The sequence below is a fragment of the Ictidomys tridecemlineatus genome, chromosome 5 (genome assembly GCF_052094955.1).
Source record: "Ictidomys tridecemlineatus isolate mIctTri1 chromosome 5, mIctTri1.hap1, whole genome shotgun sequence".
In the NCBI taxonomy this organism is placed as follows: Eukaryota; Metazoa; Chordata; class Mammalia; order Rodentia; family Sciuridae; genus Ictidomys; species Ictidomys tridecemlineatus.
In genome coordinates, this window is record NC_135481.1 from 34,174,877 (window position 1) to 34,195,004 (window position 20,128).

General features: G+C 37.3%; 1 long non-coding RNA gene across 2 annotated transcripts in view; it reads left to right on the plus strand.

Annotated features, from left to right (window-relative positions):
• The window catches only part of LOC144377749 (uncharacterized), a 194,688-nt gene that overhangs the window by 145,043 nt on the left and 29,517 nt on the right, over positions 1-20,128 (plus strand). For both annotated transcript variants that reach the window (XR_013438794.1, XR_013438793.1), the window contains one exon: positions 11,202-11,272. This is a non-coding gene — a long non-coding RNA (uncharacterized LOC144377749). The remainder of the gene's footprint in view (positions 1-11,201; positions 11,273-20,128) is intronic.

Here is a 20,128-nt window from a genome sequence, read left to right on the forward strand (position 1 = left end):
AAGCCAAAGGAAGATTGTGAAAAACACAAAAATCCGTCAATGTTGATCAAGTAAAACAAGGATTCATCAGACATCAGCACACACTGAGCGAAGATAACCAAGGATTTGTGAAGAAAGCATCTCACCCAAGATGGAACAGGAGAAATGACTTGGAAATAGAGAGGTGGTTATAAGGAGTTCACCAGGAGAGCAGGGAAGAAAGTTCACAGATGTGGAAAGATGAAGATCTCAGTGTCAACTGCTAAAGCAGCTCAGCTGAAGCAAAAACATACCCCAATGGGAGCTGAGTGGGCAAAACTGAAGATCCAGGTTGGAACAATCTGCAGGCCATACTCAACAGTGTGCACTGATTTGTCATCTGATGAGTGTCTTCAATGTTTGGATGAGCTATCAATTTAAGATATGGAGCCACATGTTTAATTGGGCCAAATGGAGACTGGCCTTTTCAGTCTACATGGACAATGTCTAGGCCTAGTCACACAGTTGGGACAGTCAAGAAGTTTCCAGATAGGAAAGGCTAAACATGGGCACACCTTTAACTAAAAACATGTGGATCTTAGAGATGGAGCCCAGATTGCTCATTTGCCTCAAATTAAGGAAAACTCTCAGAAGGGAAAACCGTGTTTTTCACAGTAGTGTCTTCTTCCAGTTCTTTCCTATTAATGCTCTGTGGCACCAGCTCTCCTTCAGCCTTCTTCCCCTTTTTGTGTATTTATGCATGTATTTACTCACTCATTTTACTTGTTAAGTCAAAAAATATTTCTTAAATATTTATGACAACTCTGCTATTCTTTGAAATATTTATATACACAAATAGACAAGATCATACTCCCTGTCCTCAAGGAATTTAAGGTATAATGAATAAAGTGAAAGAAATGATCCAGAAATTTCCAACAATAAATATTGGCAAATACAAGTTTGATAACAACTAGCATAGTGGAGAGATTCATATTGGAAGAACATTTTAGACTACCTGTAAGGAGGTGTGAAGAAAAAAATTTTAGAGAAGTGAATTTAACTTATGAAGTAAGGGATGATCAAGAAAACCGAGACTATCTAGATGAGGCACTGTGCATTAATGCACTCAAAAATGACAGAGCCAAGTAAACCTTAAAATCAGAAACCTATTTGATATGTCTGTAACATAGTAGGGTACCCAGAGAGTGGTCCAAGTAAGAAAACTGAGACTGGAATATATATATTTTTGTTTCTGAATTATCTAGGTGCACATTGAGAATGTGCAGGTGTGGCAGAGATTGATATAGTGTTAATTTAGCTAAGCTCGAGAGCTGGAGCTATATTCTCCATATTTGTTTCCCTGTGCGGTTTGAGATTAGGGTTGGTCCCAAGAGAAATCTGTGTAGGATGAGAAGGGAAGAAGTGAAGTAAGTCATTATAGTATTCTGAATGCAGCAGTGGCAACTACGGTACATTGCTGGTGTGAGGCAGCAGGCAGATTTGTAGCTCCTCTTCTCCCCACCTGATCCTCTTCAGCTTCTGGGAATCCAGAGCTAGAATGTGTGAAGGTCATGGCAAAGGATCTTCTTCTATAGGTCACATGTGCTGTCATAGTAGAAATCAATGAGAGACAAATGTACATTTCAGTTTGTCTTTGTGCATTCAAGCCCTTATAAGCCCCAGTTTCCTTCACTTCCTCTCCATTTTTTCTCCCTGACTGCAATTGTTCTGTCCCACAGTGTCTTCAGCTCATCATGAGATGCATAAGCAACTTCTTCTATAGACACTGTTTCCCTGGCTTCCATAATAGTATAAGGTCTAATCCTTATGATAAATCTCTTTTTCCTTATCACTTACAGTTCTGGTTCCCTGAATAAGCCCTAACTAATACCAAGGCTATTTATCAGAGAAATACTATGATAAAATCTGCACATTAGCATGATACTGGTAGCATGGAAAATGGATTAGATATAGAATAGTGATTTAGATATACTAAATAGCAAAACTCTTTCCTTTACAAATGAAGTCTTATTTCAAACCACAGATAGATGGCTACACGCTTGGTTGAAAAGGATAAGGATCAAGGAACCTGATTGTTCTGCCTCTCTCTCCCATACCTCAGCATTTCATGAAGTACCCAGAATTCTGAGAATATAGTTCAACAATGTCTGTGTTAAGAGGTTCCTACAGCCTTTCTTAGAAAAATCAACTGGCCCTGAATTACAGCATTGGAGGTCAGCATGGGGCAGAGACAAAAAGTATGTAGAAATGAAAAAAATTATACTGCTCTGTGCAAACCAGCAGTATTAATATGGTCATAAAGGCAAGGAGGGCTTGAGTTGCCCCAGACAGGGAAAGACACAGGAGGAAAGATGGGAGGAATTCAGACAGAAAGACAGACCCATGGCAACAAAGAGGAAAATTCCAAAAGGTTGATCAACAGCATGAAATACCATGCACATGATTGTGGACAGTAATCCCTCAGATTCAGCAATTATAGTCACTGAGGGAGACCTGGGAGAAATCAGATGAGACAGTAGGAGGGAGTTGCTTGAAGGAACAAATGAGAGAAAAAAAGTCATAGAAACGAAGAGTATTTTGTAACAGAGAAGAGTAAAAGGATGAGAGAGAGAAATGGATGGAGGGTCAAGAATATGTTTTCTGTGAAGGTGGCAACTTGAGAAAGAGCAGCTTAAGAGTGATTGATACACTAGTCTCTGAGTCATTCATTATTTCAATGAGTTTATTCCTTTACCACCATCTGCAAATACCTCTCCTCTGAGATCTAACCTGACCTTTTAATAGCAGAAAGCTGTCTGTGCTTTGTAGCTTTGTAGCGATGTGTTATATTCAAATTTCTAAAACAATTTGGTATTAAATACTTTTATTCTCCTGTAGCTCACATGCTAGTGCTGCCCTTGGGTTTTATCACTTACTAAAATGCAAACCCAGCTCCTGAATGATCACAGCTCCTGAAGGTCTGTACCTACCTTCTCAGTCCAGCCCAGTGGTTCCCTGAATTATTACCTACAGCTGCTGGTTTTGGCATTTTTCTTCATTGGAAAGGAAGCCACACAGTTTTAAAGTAAGCCATTATGAACAAAACATTATTATTTTACTCTTTTTTTTCCAGTTTTATAAGGATCAGTTCTTGATGCTAGATTTGAAATGATTTTATATTTATGTGTTCTATACCAGGTACTCTACTTCTGTATATTTCTCCTTTAATTCTGACAGGAACACCATGTGCCCCTTTCACATAAAGTTATTGAGGGTCAGAAATTTCAAATAAGTTAATTAAATATACAAAATTAATAAGTTTTCAGAAAATAACTTTTTAAATTTAAGTAATTAAAATTCACTAACAATGATAATATAGGCACAGTGCCCACTGCCGTATGGTATGCTTCACTGAAGGCCATGGAATAGCACTGACAATGCTATTTATAGTTATTATAGTCTACATAAATGCTCTTCCATTATGACACAATTTTCTCATATTCTCACACAATTGGTTCAAAAATACAATAAGAAAGAATCACATAATCTCAAGACAAAATAATTGCTGTTGGCTGATAACCTGAAATCAACACAATTAAGTGTTAGAAAGAACATCTGGGTAAAATAAAAAATGAAATTCATGATAGATTCCCTTCCCGCCAGAACCAGTTCTAAAATTCAGCTGCAAGTTAATTTCCAGCAGTAGGTTTAATATAACATCTGTAACTTTTCATGTTTAGTTGATGAATGGTGATACATTTTGTCAAAAGGTAAATAAGAAAGGAAGACGGAGACTTTTGAAATTTCTCTAATAATCATTTCCTAAACATGAGCACCTTAATTTAATTACTGTTTTAGTTCTTTGTTAACAATTTTTTCAGGTATTTTGTTTGTATTTGAAGGAATAATTGCAAGAACAAAATAAATGAAAAGAGAAAAAAATATATTTAAATGCATTACTGGGCTGAGGTTATAGTTCAGAGATAGGAGTGTGTGCCTAGTCTGTGTGAAGCACTGGGTTCTATCCTCAGCACCACATAAAAATAAACAAACAAACAAACAAACAAACAAACAAATAAATAAATAAAGATATTGTGTTCATCTACATCTAGAAAAAATTTTAAAAATGCATTATTATCTTTTCTATATTACATGAATAAAATAAGCATAAAACATGCTTTAATATGATAACTTGAAAATTAATGAGAAAGAGTTAACAAGAGACTATTAACTTTTAAAGATATTTTGACAGTTACATGCAAAAACAATGTTGATCAATTATGATAATATGTGTAATGCTATTAAAGGTCATTACTGATAAAAAGACTAATGCTTTTAAGATTTCATGATATTTTAATAAAAACACAGAGCTCTATTATTGGAACCTAGGTTTCTCTGACGCCGAATCTGGGCTCTAAACCAATGCACTTCTCTGAATTTTTAGTCCTTCAATAATCAATTCTGAGAAACTGCAATCACCTTCTGGCTCCCTATTAATTATCATCTTAGCAGCAATAGACAGGAGCAGTCTGCTGTTATGGTTTTCACAGCATGCATGATTGCTGTGATGTTTTTTAACCCAAGCAGATCTTAATCTGCAGAAGATTTCTTTCTTCAAAATGATGCGGAACAGTTTAAAAATCCCCAGGAGAATAGTTGTCCATGGCATTTCTGGATATCAGTAATTAAGCCATCTATTCCAGCTGCTGGCTGTTTCACAGAGTGAGTAGTGGAAGGGCATAGTCCTCTGCAAAACCTGGTAGCAGTGAAAATAGAGAGGTCAAGTCCCCTTTATGTGTATGTGTAAGTATATATAATTCTGTAATAAGAACCAATCGTTCATATTTAAAACAGAAAAAGAAAGGTCAAGTCCCTTGGTTGGTTCACCTCACGCTGGGGAGCATGGCTTATTCAGGGTCACTCCATTATTTTTCATCAGTTTTATATATACATATATATAAATAAATAAATATATATTTATATAAATATATATATATATATATTTAAATAAATATATATATATATATTTTTTTTAATAAGAAATTGGTATTTTCTACAAGCTACCTGGCCTTTAAGTAGCTTTTAGGCCTTCGTGGTGCCTATACACAAAGGATAACTATTCTGTACATTTGTTATCTGGGCTTTACTCTGTGGAACTATCCTGGACACATTGCTGATTCTCTTGTGGGTTTGCAGTTTATCTGCTCTAGATTAGAGTTGGTTTCACGTCACTCATAATGAACTATGCATTTCCACGGTTTTTTCAAAGTCATTTCTCTCTGCATCCTTTGGAACAGCAAGCATTTTAAAATTTTAAAATATTTACTCTGTTTATGTCATCGAAACATAGCTGTAGGAGCAAGAACTTTCTGTAATGTATCACCTTGGATTATTTCACCATGTATGAGTCTCCATGCCTGATAGTTTTAGGTGTTTTTAATAATGCACAGTCTCAGCCACAAATGATATGTGTTTATAACTAGATTAGCATGCAGGGATGCTCGTGTCTTATTTCTATTGCATCTCCAACACCTACCAACGAAATTGCATATGGTAGGTTCTAAACAAAATGCTGAACAAATGAATGAGACCATTGCTCAAACATCAGCATATTTATAATGACTTTTCAAGATAAATCTTCAAATAGTGCCTAGTATCTGGTTGTTTCAATTTGATATGTAAAATCTTTTCTTCATTTACTATTTCAAATGCATTTGTATTTACTAGGCCAGTTACTTTCCTCAAAGATCACATCTGGTGTGTGTGAGAGGAAAATTGAGAAGTGTGAGCATGGGAGGAGGATATACAGACATGTAAACAGGTCATTACATCCCAGTGTGTAAATTAAGTACAGATTCTGTGCAGCTCTAAGCACCAAACCAAGCCTAGACCTGTGATGACTTTCTGAAAAGGATGATTCTTTACATGACTTTTAAACACGCAAGCTTTCCAGGCCAAGGCAAGACATGTGAAGAGAAGAAAGGAATTAATGGCAGAGCAAAACAACAAGGGCTGTGAGCTTGACATGCAGGTCTGGCTGCTGGAAGGTGGCATTGAGTAGAGCCTGGAGCAAGGCCAGTTTTTAACCCTCTGATACTACCATAGTCCAGTCAGTTTTGTTTTTTGTGCCTGCTGTAACTTCCTCTGTGGTCTCTGTGATTCCCTTCTATCTAAAGCCTTTGGTTCAACAGCTGCCTAGGAGGTCTTTTTAAGATGCTAATCATGTCATCCCTTTGCTCAAAACTCTAAGTGGCTGACCATCTCATTAGATGAAATCAAAAGTTCTTAAAATGGCCTATAGTCTCCAGATGTGCTGGCTCTGAGCTTGGCCTCTGCTCTCACTTCCTGTCACTCTTTCTAAGCTTACCACACAGGTTCTCCTTTTTCCCTTCTGAGGACATCAAACCCTCCCCAATTCTGGACTTTTTTGTTTGTGTCATCTTAGAGCATTCTTCCCTGTAGATACTCTGCAGCCCTTGTTTCATGCTTAAGCATCACTCCAAGAAGTCTTCCCTGAAGATAGTAGCTAAAATTGTGCCAATCTAATATTCTCTTACTTGCCATTGGTTTCTTTGAAAGCCTCATAGCCTCTCACTTCCGGACACTACACTGGATTTGAACTTGTTTATCACCTGCCCCTATCCCACAAGGGTACCTGCTCCACTAGGATAGAAACATTGTCTGTTTGGCTCACTGTCCAAATTCCAGTTCCTAAAACAGTGTGTGACAGATAGTAGACCCTCAGCCATATTCGTTGAATAAATAAACACACAGATGGATGAGCATTTTTTTTTTTAAATCGTCCTCCCACAGGATTAGGATTCACACTAAAACTTGAAAATTAAGTGATGAAAGGAATGGGATTTGTATCTTGAAAGTAATGAAGAATGATTGAAGAAGTCTCAGCAGGGGAGTGATAGGGTCAGACTTGTATTTCAGAAAGATCACTGTGTCAGTTGGGAGGAAAACAGATGGATGGCTATTGGGGTAATCCAGGCAACAAATTATGAAGATGGACAGAAATGTGAATGTGGTGGAAGAGAAGTGTAGATGCTTTAATGAAACATTCAGGAGAGAAAGTCAACTGGGTGCCCCCAGACCACATGGTGTTTGGTCGAAGAAGCAAGACAATTTGGTTTGTCCCAAATCTTCCTGGTTTTAACATTAAAAGTCCTGCTTCCTAAGAATACCTACAGTCCTGGCTTAACCAGAATGGTTCGTCACCCTAAACTGTCAAAGGTGTTTATGAAACACAATTCTTTCCTCCAATTGCATCTGAATAGTGGCAATAATTCCCATATGGACTATTTTGTTCTCTTCAAATCCCATTTTCCCCTAAATAATATTCTTTTTTTTTTACCTCCATCCCACCACACTCCACAACACTATCTTATCTAATCTATCTTTCCTGAAGGACCACAGTGCCTATTTGTAACTTCTAGAACAAGACAAAAAAAATAATCTGCTTCATGTAATATTTGTTGGCCACTTTGAACACTCACCTTTTAGACCCAAAGCTCATGCGGGTCATGGCCATTCTTTGTTCATACTGTTCTCCTCAACAAGCACATAATAAGGCTGTGAATCTGTGTCTGCTGAAGGAATTGATGCAGGTATGTGTGCATACTGTGAGTTCGGGGAAACAGAAAATGAGGTGGATCTGTGCTTGGAAAACGTATAACCACATGCTACTGGCTGCCTGAAAGCAATAATCAAGGTCTTGCTGGCCATCATTTTCCAAACAGGGGATAGAGAATGGAGCATTTACCATCAGTCACAGACATGACTCTCAGCGTGGTCAGAACCTGCATGTAGAGTCCATGTGAAGATTGTTTTGTGTGTTTTCTTGGACCTGTATGCTCGAAGTTTCCAAAGGGGTGGGGGGCATATTGTGCAATGTCCACATTCACAGCATTTCCAGACAAACCAATGTACATATTTTAAGAATGTATATATTCAGAGTAAAAGCTACCACATGGTAATATAGGTTTCTGACCATTGCTGTATTGGGCAACAATTTTGGTCAGAATTTATAAATCAAGTTCCTGGAAAAATACTCTTTTTATATTTTTATTTTTTTAGTAGGTGGACACAATTCTTTTCTTTTATTTACTTATTTTTATGTGATGCTGAGGATCGAAGAATCCAGTGCTTCACACGTGCTAGGCAAGTGCTCTACCACTGAGCTACAACTCCAGCCCCCTGGAGAATTACACTTTACATGATGCTACATTCTTGGCAAATGGGACATTAACACTGAAAATTTTCTTCTACAATCTGGCATTCTAATGAAGTGTTGTGTGCATACCACATATCTCTATCTCGTACTTCTTCAAACCTCAGTAATTTTTGCACACCCCCCCTTTGGTACTAGGCATTAAACCCAGAGGCGCTTAACCCCTGAGCCTTATCCCCAGCTCTGCAACTTTTTAATAATATCTTATTTAGAGACAGGGTCTTGCTGTGTTGCTTAAGGCCTTGCTATGTTGCTGAGTCTGGCTTTGAACTCATAATCCTTCTACCTCAGTGTCCCCATCTTCTGGGATTATAGGAGTGTGCCACCATGCCCAGCTGCCTCAGTTCTTATGTTAGGGAGCTGGTATCATTATTTATTTATTTATTCATTCATTCATTTATTTATTTATTTATTTATTTATTTATTTATTTATTTATTTATTTATTTATTTATGTGTATGTGTGACTGGATGTAAGCCTGTTTATTTAAGCATGACAAACCAATTGACAACTTGAATTTGGGTAAAGCAAAGGCCAGGCTGGATGGACTGACTAATTATGACTTAAATGCATTCAGACTCCTTGTTTCCTTTGTTAGTTGCTAAGATAATTTGACAGGTGACTAGATATAGCTTCCTTAAGCATAGCTAAAAGAGCTTGTTCTTCAAGCAAAGCCAATCTCCTGTTTTTTGATACCAGATTCTCCCACAATAGTTTCCTAATCTTTTCATGCTTTCCTTTTCTAAAATGGAAAAAGATTTTCTGGTTTTTTTCTCAATATGCATCTTGCATTTTAGTAATTTTGTAAACAGTCTGGAATTTCAGAGTCCTTGGGGCTCCTTTTTGAGAGATTATGAATTCTAGAACTGAAGGAAAAATAAGTGATCCTCAAATATCCCTGAGGGCTAGAATGAATTGCCTTGATATGATAATACATAGCACATGATCAGGACATGAACACATGTGGGATTATTGTTCAGGTTTTTACTAACCCTAATTTGTGTTCTAAACATTGTCCATACCCTTGAAGAAGTAGCTTTAGGAGTAAACCATGAGGATCAATGCTACCTCTGAATCCAAAGGTCTTCCTTTCTTGATCACTAGAAAAAAAGTCCTTTTCTTTAAAGATCTTTTCCCCTAGGATATTCTACTGACTGGAAGCAAAATAACCTCAGGATATGATAATATGTTACAATGATATGTAGTTAATAAAACAAGTGGAATCATGAGATTCCCATTGACCCATTAGAGTTTCAGGGACAGTAAGCACTCACTGTTCATACTCATGCAGAGAATCTGCTACCAGTTTATTATCATATTTATCCAACACGATTCTTAATCAGGTAGTCCTGCTTGGAAAGAGAAAAACTTATTCAATGACCTTGAGCCCAGGGCTTCAGTGATTAAATCACATAATGTTTTAGTGCAATTCTGTGTGGGAAGATGATGTAGAGGGCTCAGCTGGAGGCTCTGCATGTGCCAGGCTAGCCTGGAGTTTGCACCATGCTGAGTAAAGTGACAAATGGCCTATCGCTTTTGACTTCAGCATGCCTTATTTCCACTTAAAGGATGAGTGTTCTTTCAGCTATTTTAAGGGGCTCAAGTATGAGGCAGCTGCACACATACCTCTTCTTCACTCACTAAAGACCTTTCACGATGACAACAGTTCCTTACCTGTGCAAGTTCACAGTCCACAAAGTTATTTTACAGTCATTATGTCCTTTGCACTTTGCTGTAGAGCTGGATAAGTGTCTCTATTTTCATTTTGGAAATGGAAAGCTGAATCTTTGAGTGATTATCCTGACTAAATGCAGAAAACATTCAGTTATTTAGCATGAATTCTGAATATGTGATACTATGTTCTGACTGGCAATTATCTAATATAATAGCAGTGTGTGTGTGTGTGTGTGTGTGTGTGTGTGTGTGTGATCATTTAAATCTCATTGGTAAAAATGGAAGGCTAAACATACAAAATTCAAATTTAAAAAAGAGAACATTTTGAGGAATGCCTACAGCCTTCAGGATACCATGCTAAAAACAAGTTGGACACAGAGGATGCTAAACAAGTCTAGACCATGATAAAACAATGATGAACTTTCCATTCTTACTTAAAGTTTTGTGAAATGGATAAATCTTTACAACTGTCTATATGACATTTCCCTAAAATAATAGAATGTCACTTAAGGAAACTTGACTTCTTCAAAGCATATGGATAGTCAACATTTTGCAAGGTTCAAGGGATAACTCTCTCCTCCCATGGAGCTTGACTCCTCATGAGAACTACCTGAGGCAGTCTAATGGAGCACTGGCTCTGCATGCACATAGACAGAAACTATGATAAACTGGATCATCTTCCAAAAAAATTCTTTGACTTGAAGAGTTCTAAGACAGTGTTTTACCTTTCTGGTTCCCAGCCTAATCCCTTGCAAGCTCAGACAAAATTCTGTCAAGGTCATGTCTCAAATTTCTAAGTCAGTCAACACACACTTATTAAATGTCACTATGTGCAAAGCACAGTACATAACTGTTGTCATAGTATCTCAAAGAAAATTGACTGCCACTTTTCTTTCTCATGTGTTCAATATTTTTTTCTGATAAGAGAAACATATTTCTATATAAAAATTCTGCTCACATGGCTCTGAGCTATGTAATACACTCAATTACTAATTTTCAATTTCCTCAGTGAAATCATCACAAGCCAATCTTAGGCACTAAAGGTAAATATTAATTACATAGTAGCTGAATTTTTGATTTTGGCCTACAGGATCTGAAATAAAAAAGAGAAATCCATATATCATATACCAAAAATGTCAATCCAATGTTTGGAAATATTTACAACCTCTCTCTAAGAAAATGATTGGAGTTTTCTTAAATACCTGAGGCACTTTCATAAGTTGTAGCATTAATACAGAAAGATAGTGGACCAAGAACAATGCTGCTTTGAGAGCAATGTGAAAATATAAAGTAACTTTTCTACAATTATCTAATTGCAATTATATTTTTTCCAGGCTAATTCAAGGTTCCTTTGTTGCTCCACGGATAAAAGTCAATTATAGGATTTGCCAAGAGAAACTCAGAGGTAAGATGGTAAGATTTTTTTTTGTTGTTGTTTTTCAGAAACACAAGAGAGGGTGTTTGAGGAAACTGGGTGTGGTTTAGAAAATCAAACCATTTCATCTGGGGGGGGGATGATGCAACACAAGTGGTATTTTCTGCATGTGTTTTGATGATTCACTAACATCCCTTATGAAAACCTGTTACTCTCAGAGACTTACTTTCTCCCCTTTACACTTGATAACACCTGCATCATTCAAAACTGGACCTCAATAGCACTTCTCTGTGAATACTTTCTGGAATGTTCTCCAGGGTTTGGTTAAGTCACTGATTCCACTGAACTCCTGTAACATTCCATACTCATCTCTGCCAATGGTAATGAACTATATTGCATACATGATGGCCTTTCCTCCTGGATTCCCTAGAGAGCAAAGACCACCAGAGTGGTTAGTGGTCTCTGTGTGTTGGAGAGACAAATACAAGTGAACACACCAGCATATTGCATATGTTCTTCTATCTCTCCTTTGAGTTTCCTCTCCAAAGGCCTGATTCCTATTTTGCACGTGGTTTATCACATGCATCAAGAGGTTAGGAACATTAAGCAGGTGACAAATATCAACAATGAGCTGGGAATTTATTGTAATCAACCAATATGCTCAGCCTTGTAATTGCTTAGAGCTTTTTGCTCCATAATTATATGGTTGCCTCACTATAGCCATTCAATGATGTTATAATTAGCGAGTAATTAACTACAGCATTTGCTGAGATACTGCTGAGCATGAAACATGTGTACAGGTTGAACATGAGGACTGATAAACCACTTAGTCAGTGGTTTTCTAAAAACACTTCAGCTGATCCATTTCAAACCTCAGTGATCATAAACCACCTTTTGCTGTGCAGAATACACTTTTCCTCCCAATTTGTTTTGGGAGCTATTTCATTCCTGAAATGGGACATCCAAACCCTGTTTTACTGCCTCTTTGAACCCCCATGAACTACCACACATAACTTTTCCCTACGTCCGAAACATTGTTCTTTATAGCAACTGCCAGTTCATAGGGGGTTCCACATTTATGAATTTATTTGAAGTAAAAGGTAAATTTTGCAAAATGTCAGCTCCAACGTATAGATGAAGAAAGACTCAAATTACTTCATATAAACAGGACATTTAAAAAACACATAGCAGGAGGAAGAGCAGAGTACCTTTCAGAAAGAAAAGAAGTGAAAATAAAAGAAAACTCAGTATAATAAAAAGTAGAAGCAGAGTAAATGTTGAGGAAAAGTGATAAGGATATTGGTGATACATAAGAAAATACTTTCAAAACTCTGAATACTTAATTAATATTTAAACACTTTCTACAAGCTATGCCACTCTCTTGTATAACCATTCCATCAATAGTAGTAGAACCTGAGTCATAGGGCTGGGATATGAGGTGTTGCCCAGAATCTCACATCAGGAACAATGCAGGAAGTTCACAAGTAAAAGGATTAGATCATGAGAGCTTAGACCTTATCAGTGGATTAATCCATTTGATGGATTAATAATCTGAATGTATCTGTACACAAGTAGGGCATTGCTGGAGGAAGTGGGTCACTGGAGGTATGCCCTTTGGAATTGTATTTTCCCTAGTTCTTTGCACTCAAGCTCTCTCTGCCTCTCAGTGGCCAAGTTCTAAGCTACTCTCCTTTGATCTACTTTTCTGCCATGGTGTTCTGCCTTACCTTGGGCCCAGAGTAATGGAGTCAGTTGAACATACACTGAACCTCTGAAATTGTGAGCCAAAATAACTTCCTTCTCTAAGTTGGTCTTACTGTGTATATTAGTCACAGAAATGCAAAACTGACTGACACACTTGCCAACTATTGGTGCACAGTAACCAGTAACCACCAATGATTGGGCACTATTAGAGGGAGAGAGAGTAATAACAAGAGAGAGCAAGAGTGAGAGGGCAAAAATGCCAGAAGGGTCCACATGAAACATGAATCATCATACAATTTGAGAGGAGAAATGGGCCCTGCCCACTCTATGTTGACCAGGCAACTACAACTGGACTCATGGGTTCTGTGACTCAGGTTCTTGGAGCCAGGGCACATTATAGTGATGGACATTCCCTGCCTCTGCAGCCATAGATATGGAATGTTGTAATCCAATGGCTGAGTCTTCTTGCTCTGACTAAACATTCTTCTTTTTGTGATTGGGTTTCTCTCAGAGTGAAGAAATACTGCTCTCAAATATTAGCACAGGCATTTCAGTCTAAACAGTTCAATTCCTTTCACTTTCTAAATAAGCTGATTATACTAGTTTCTTGTCAAAATGTCTTCTCCTTGGGCAAACCAAACTATGGCAATCACTGTGCTTCTCCCTGTCTCCCTTCTCTCTCCCCCTCACCTAGCTAGCTCCACATGGTGGGAGCCATGACAATCAGTGGGATTGGCATTATGTTCTTAAAGGTCACGATACGTGGGAAATAGAGTGCTATCATTTCTATTGTGATTCAGAAAAGCCCTGGGAAGAGCACTTGTCTGTCATGAAGTAGGTAGCAAAGGAGGAGTAGTGCTTTGCTTTCTGTCCAGTATGAAACATTAGACAGAAGGGGCAGGGTATTGTAACAAGTAGCCCTGTGTGAATAAAGAGCAATTCCCCAAAGGACAGAAAGAAGTGCTGCTACCAAAAGAAGATATTGGAATGTGAAAACAAACAAAACCAATAGATACCCAGTTTAGATAGATAATGAATAGAATTCCTTGGCTGAATATAGATTAGCAGTAATGATACCACCTCTCTCCAGACACCCAGGGGAGCAGTGGCCAGCAAACTGAGTCAAACATTGGTACATGTATCCACAAATTCTCGGTCACAGCCTCACTTCTCTTGGGCTCTTCTCTAGAGCATCACTGTGAAAGGCAGCCAAATGGTCAGTTCTCTGCCCAATCCCCAGGTGCTGAAGGTGAATGAGCATTGGGATGCAGTAACACCATACCCTGAAGCTGTGACCTTCACCTCTTTTTGCCTTAGTTTTATTTAATGAAAGTGTTTGAACTAGATTTTTAAATCTCAGTCTTAATATGATGTAATTCCTTAGAAATTGTAAGGCCTATGTACCAAAAAACAAAACAAAAAAATCTGTCAGGACAAGGTAAGAGATTTTTATTCATGTTGTTCTTATTAAGATTGAATAATGTTCTTCAATATCAATTTAAAAGATTGGTGATTTATCATAATTGAATACAGAATAAATTCTCAAAAATATTTTTATGTCATGATGTTTCACTATTGCTTGTTTTTATGATCCATCAGTCAATAAATGAAAAATAAATAGAAGCAAACTAATACTCATATTATCTTCACATGAAACATGCTCCTTTTTTGTTTGCTTTCAAGATAGAAAATATTCTTGTTATTTCATCATTAAAAATAATAATAACAGAGGGGGATCCAAGATCCTGAGCCAGAGGGAGGCAGCCTTCTGTGTCACTCTGTGACCCAGGTCTCAACTAGTGGAAATACTGCTTCTCTGTGAGTGATAGAGGACCCCTCACAGCTGTTCCCCTGCAGGAATCATGGCCACCATGCCTGCACAGGGGTCCAGGTCTCAGTGTCAGAGCAGGACTTCAGATTCCAACTACTTGCCCATGCAGGATTTGCGGGTGCTCAAGCGGAACTACCAGCATTGGCACTGGTGCAAAATTCCTGACCACTCACCTGCGCAGAATTCTCAAGAGGTTGCTCCCACACAGGAACTCTGGCTGCCACTCCCAGGTGGACCCCCATCTACCAACATGGGGCTTCCTCAGTTGCCTTCATCTTGGGACTTGGCAGCTACTGTCCTAGTCCTCCATGCAGGCTAGCCTCCCTATACCTGGGAACATTGCACAGGCTATAAAGACAGCCAACAGGCACAACACTGCACGCCACAGAACTCATCTCTGAACACTTTGCACAACACCATTTCCCAGGTCCTCCTATCAGGCCAGACACCCCATTGCTGAAAGCAGCTGCCTCCATCTTGGGTCGCCTTCATCACCATCTTTAGTTGGGGCAACTTCCAGTTTGGAACACAGGATCACCAGGTACCCATAGTTTCTAAAATTCGCTCCTTGGCAGCTGCTAAACCAGCACAGTGAATGCCCAGTACAAAACTCAGCTCTCTGGGACAGGTGCACTGCCCTCAGAACCAACCCACAAGACTTCCTGAGAGAAAGGTTCCTGAATAGGAAGTAGAAAGGGAGAGGGTGAGGGAGATACAGTTTAGAGACTAATTTAGAAACCAGGAACTGTAAGGTCTACAGGCAAGATTAGGAGATAAGACTAGGCACTCACATCACATGAGCTGGCCCCAGAGGAGATCCTTGAGGTTCAGACTTCCATCGGGAATTGGCAGGTGCCTTAACCCACTTCAAATGCCCTCCCAAAAATGACCCTCCCACCCTGGTAACCTTCACCATCCTGAGGGCAGAAATACCAGGTAACAACAGACAGCGCCACCTATTGGAGGAAAAGGAAAGCAGGAAAGATACTAATTTCCAACCAGAACAATACTTGTTCCTTCCTTCAGTGTTTCTTTCTTTCTTTTTTTTTTCTTCTCACTCTCTGTTTTCCCATCCTTACATCCCTAAGATTTGTCAAATCAAGTACTTCAAATGAATTAGGATACTGAGATACTGGGATGTCTGAATAGTGTATTACAGTTGTGTTATATATTCATTTTTTCTCCTCTTTCTATTTCACTATTTTAAATTTTACTTAATATTTATCCATGTTTGTTTTATGTAGTCTACTGTCTTCCCACTTATTTGTCAACCCCAAATTACTCCTTCTCTCTTCTCTTGCTACTAACCTTCTTTTGATTCCTCTTTAACACTTCCTAAGAGATAATAACTCTATATCCTCACCTCCTACCTCCTCAGCATATCATCCTATACTTCACCCCCAGTTCTTTGTCCACCATCAGAAACTGTAAAGCCATTTCCAAACCTACCGTGTATGTTGTAGGTAATAAATGAATTTACCATCTGTATATTGTGACCAAACTGTAAACATCTTAATAGAAACTATTAGGATTAAGGTTGTATAACATTTGTATTGGGATCTGTTAACATCATCCTTCCTCTCAAAGGATAGGTATTATAAATCTGCAAGAGCACTATAAGCCTAAAACAGTAATGCCTTGGATCTGCAGTGCTAGAAGGGAAGACACACGATCAACATGAAAAGACAAGGGAAGAAAGTGCCCCAAACAAACCAAGATACTACGTTATTAGGATCCATGGCCAGTACATCAGAAGAAATTACAGAGAACAATTTCAGGATGTATATAATTAAAATGTTCTATGAATTAAAGATGATATAAGGGAGCAAATATAGGCAGCAAAAGATTCCCTCAATAGTGAGATACAGGTTATAAAAACAAACAAACAGAAATCCTTCAATGAAAGAAACAATAAACCAAATGAAAGGTTTAATTGAAAGCATCACAAACACATTATACCTCTTGGAAGACAGGACTGATATACCTAGCCTAATTCTCTATTTAGATCAGAAGCCAGCTTGTCACAAGTTATGAAGGATTCATTTCTGTTCTCTGTAAAAATATTAGAATGTCTGTATATCCTGGCCATAAGTTGATGTTGTAAAGCTGCTTGGAATGCCTGCCTGTGCCCTGAACTCACCCATGCCCGGTTTTCCCTGACCAGATAACAACCTTTTCCTAAACCTTAGTGACACCTCATAAAACCTGGCCTTCCCTAGCCAGATAATGACCCTCTCTGAGGCTCTAATGACCTTTATTAAAGGGATACGAATAAGAGAAGAAGAAATCAAATTATAACTATTTGCCAATATTATGATTCTATATCTAGAACACCCTAAAAGTTCCACCAGAAAACATCTAGAACTAGCAAATAAATTCAGCAAAGTAGCAGGACATAAAATCAACACCCATAAATCAAAGGCATTTCTGTATATCAGTGGCAAATCCTATGAAAGGAAATGAGGAAACTACCCCATTTACAATAGCCAAAAAATTATAATAATAAAATAAAACAACCTTGGGTATCAATTTAATGAAAGAGGTGAAAGACCTCTACAATGAAAACTACAGAATACTAAAGAACAAAATCAAAGAAGACCATAGAAGATGGAAAGATCTCCCTTGTTCTTGGGTAAGCAGAATTAATATTGTCAAAAAGACAATACTACCAAAAGCCCTATATAGATTTAATCCAATTCCAATCAAAATACCAATGGCATTCCTCATAGAAATAGAAAAAGCAGTCATGAAATGCATCTGGAAAAATAAGAGATCCAGAATAGCTAAATCAATTATTAGCAAGAAGAATGAAACAAGTAGAATCACTACCCCAGAACTTAAACTATATTACAAAGCAATAGTAACAATAACAGCATAGTATTGGCACCAAAATAGACTTGTAGACCAATGGTACAGAACAGAGGACACAGAGACAAACCCACATAATTATAGTTATATTAGATAAAGACACCAAAAACACTGTAGAAAAGATAGCCTCTTCAACAAATGGTGCTGGAGAAACTAGAAATCCATATGCAACAAAATGAAATTAAACCCCTATCTCTCACCATGCACAAAATTCAACTCAATGTGTATCAAGGACCTAGGAATAAAACCAGAGACACTGCACCTAATAGAAGATAAAGTAGGCCCAAATTTCCATCAAGTCGAGTTAGGCCCTGACTTCCATAATAAGACTCCTATAGTGCAAGAATTAAAATGAAGAATCAATAAATGGGATGCATTCAAACTAAAAAGCTTCTTCTCAGCAAAAGAAACAATCCATGAAGTGAATAGAGAGCCTACATTTTGGGAGCAAATTTTGATACAGCACTAATCTCTAAGATATATAAAGACCTAAAAATTCTACTCACCAAAAATACAAATAACCTCATCAATAAATGGGCCAAGGAACTGAACAGACACTTCTCAGAAGATGATATACAATCAATCAACAAGTGTATGAACAAATATTCAACATCATTAGCAATTTCAGAAATGCAAATCAAAATTGCTCTAAGATTCATCTCACTCTAGTCAGAATGAGATGACTTCTATATCTCTTGATATACCTCATCATTGTTATTCCTTTACTATTATTGTTTTGTAGTTTTGGTATTTTTGGCATTTTAAGATATTCTAAGCTCATCTTATAAATTTCAAATTTATTCTATATGAAAATTAGTTCTAGAATTTCTGGCCCATATCCCTGTGAGGAACACATTTAACCAATTGTATACCTTATTTATGAGCAATTATTTTTGTCTTTTGTCTCATAGATGTCATTCAAAACAACACCTTCAAAAGATACTTATTTAAACTCGTTTTGTCCTCACCCCCTTCAGGGAGGTTATATAACTTACATTTGCAACATACTTTGATTCATTAGTCATTGTTTTATTGCTGTGTGTAGTTTGTTTTTCTTTTTTTAGAGAAAGAGGGAGGGAGGGAGGGAGGGAGGGAGGGAGGGAGGGGGAGAGAGAGAGAGAGAGAGAGAGAGAGAAAGAATCTTTTTTTGTAGATGGACACAACACAATGCCTTTATTTTTATGTGGTGCTGATAATTGAACCGGGTTGCGCCTGTGCTAGCAAGTGCTCTAATGCTGAGCCACAATCCCAGCCCGCTTTGTGTAGTTTTAAGTTGCTATTTAATTGTATTTTGCTAGAAGATAGGAATGAGATTAACATTTATATTAATATATTCAAACTTCAAAAATTACTTATAAGTTCTTGTAGAGCCCATCATAATTTTTCACATAGAAGATCATGTTCTTTGCAAATAATGGCCATTTTACTTCTTTATTTCCAATTTCAGTGTTTTATTTATTTTCCAGCACTATTACCTTACCTAGAACTTTACAGAACAATGTTCAATAGAGGAAATGAAGGTTAATATCCTGCTCTTGTGCCAGATCTTAGGGAACAAACATTCATTCTATTATAATTAAGTGTATTATTGGATGAAGTTTTTTTTTCATAGATGCTCTTTATTATTCTGAGAATTTCTTCTTGGCTAAGCCTTTAAAACCAGGAATAGAACAAGTATTTAATTGGTCAAATGATTTTTCTGTACCTACTGATGATGTTTAAACAAATTTTTAGATAGAGACTTATATTGTAGATGGACACAACACAATGCTTTTATTTTTATGTGATGCTGATAAATGTTAATTTTAAACATTTATCAAAATGTTAATTCAAACATTTGGTCATGAAATATTATCATTATTATCAATTATTGGGCTCAGTTAAATTTTCTTTCAGCTTTGCATCAAGGGTCATGGAAATATAGATTTGTAGTCAGGAAATTAATCAAACCTCTTCAAATTTATGAATAATTCATTTAAAACTTAGAATTTGAGAAATCATTTGTGTCTGGAGTTTTCATTGTGGGAAGTTTTTAAGTACAAATTCAATTTTATATACATATTATTTTGAACACATCAACTGACATGATAGTAACTTTTTAAATGCCCTCCTCTACTGATCTTACATCTGTGTCAGGGTTTGTTTTGATTTTAGTAATTATTATCCTCATTATAAGTTATGCTTATCTCTGCCTTTGCATGCTTAGTCATCTTTGATTGGATGTCAAACATAGCCAATTTTACCTTGTTGGGTACTGGGTATTTTTGTATTTCTATAAATATTCATGAGCTTTGTTCCTGGGGAAAGTCTTGTATGCATTTTTTAAAGAAAAATTGGAGTAGTACTTACCCTAGAGATAATTATTTCTCACAACTGAAGCAAAATCCTTCCCTATGCATTGCCCGCTGTCCACGAATCTCAAGTTTATCAACTTTGGCTTGTAGGAACAGGTACAATTCTTTGCTCTGTGTGCCAAGACACCA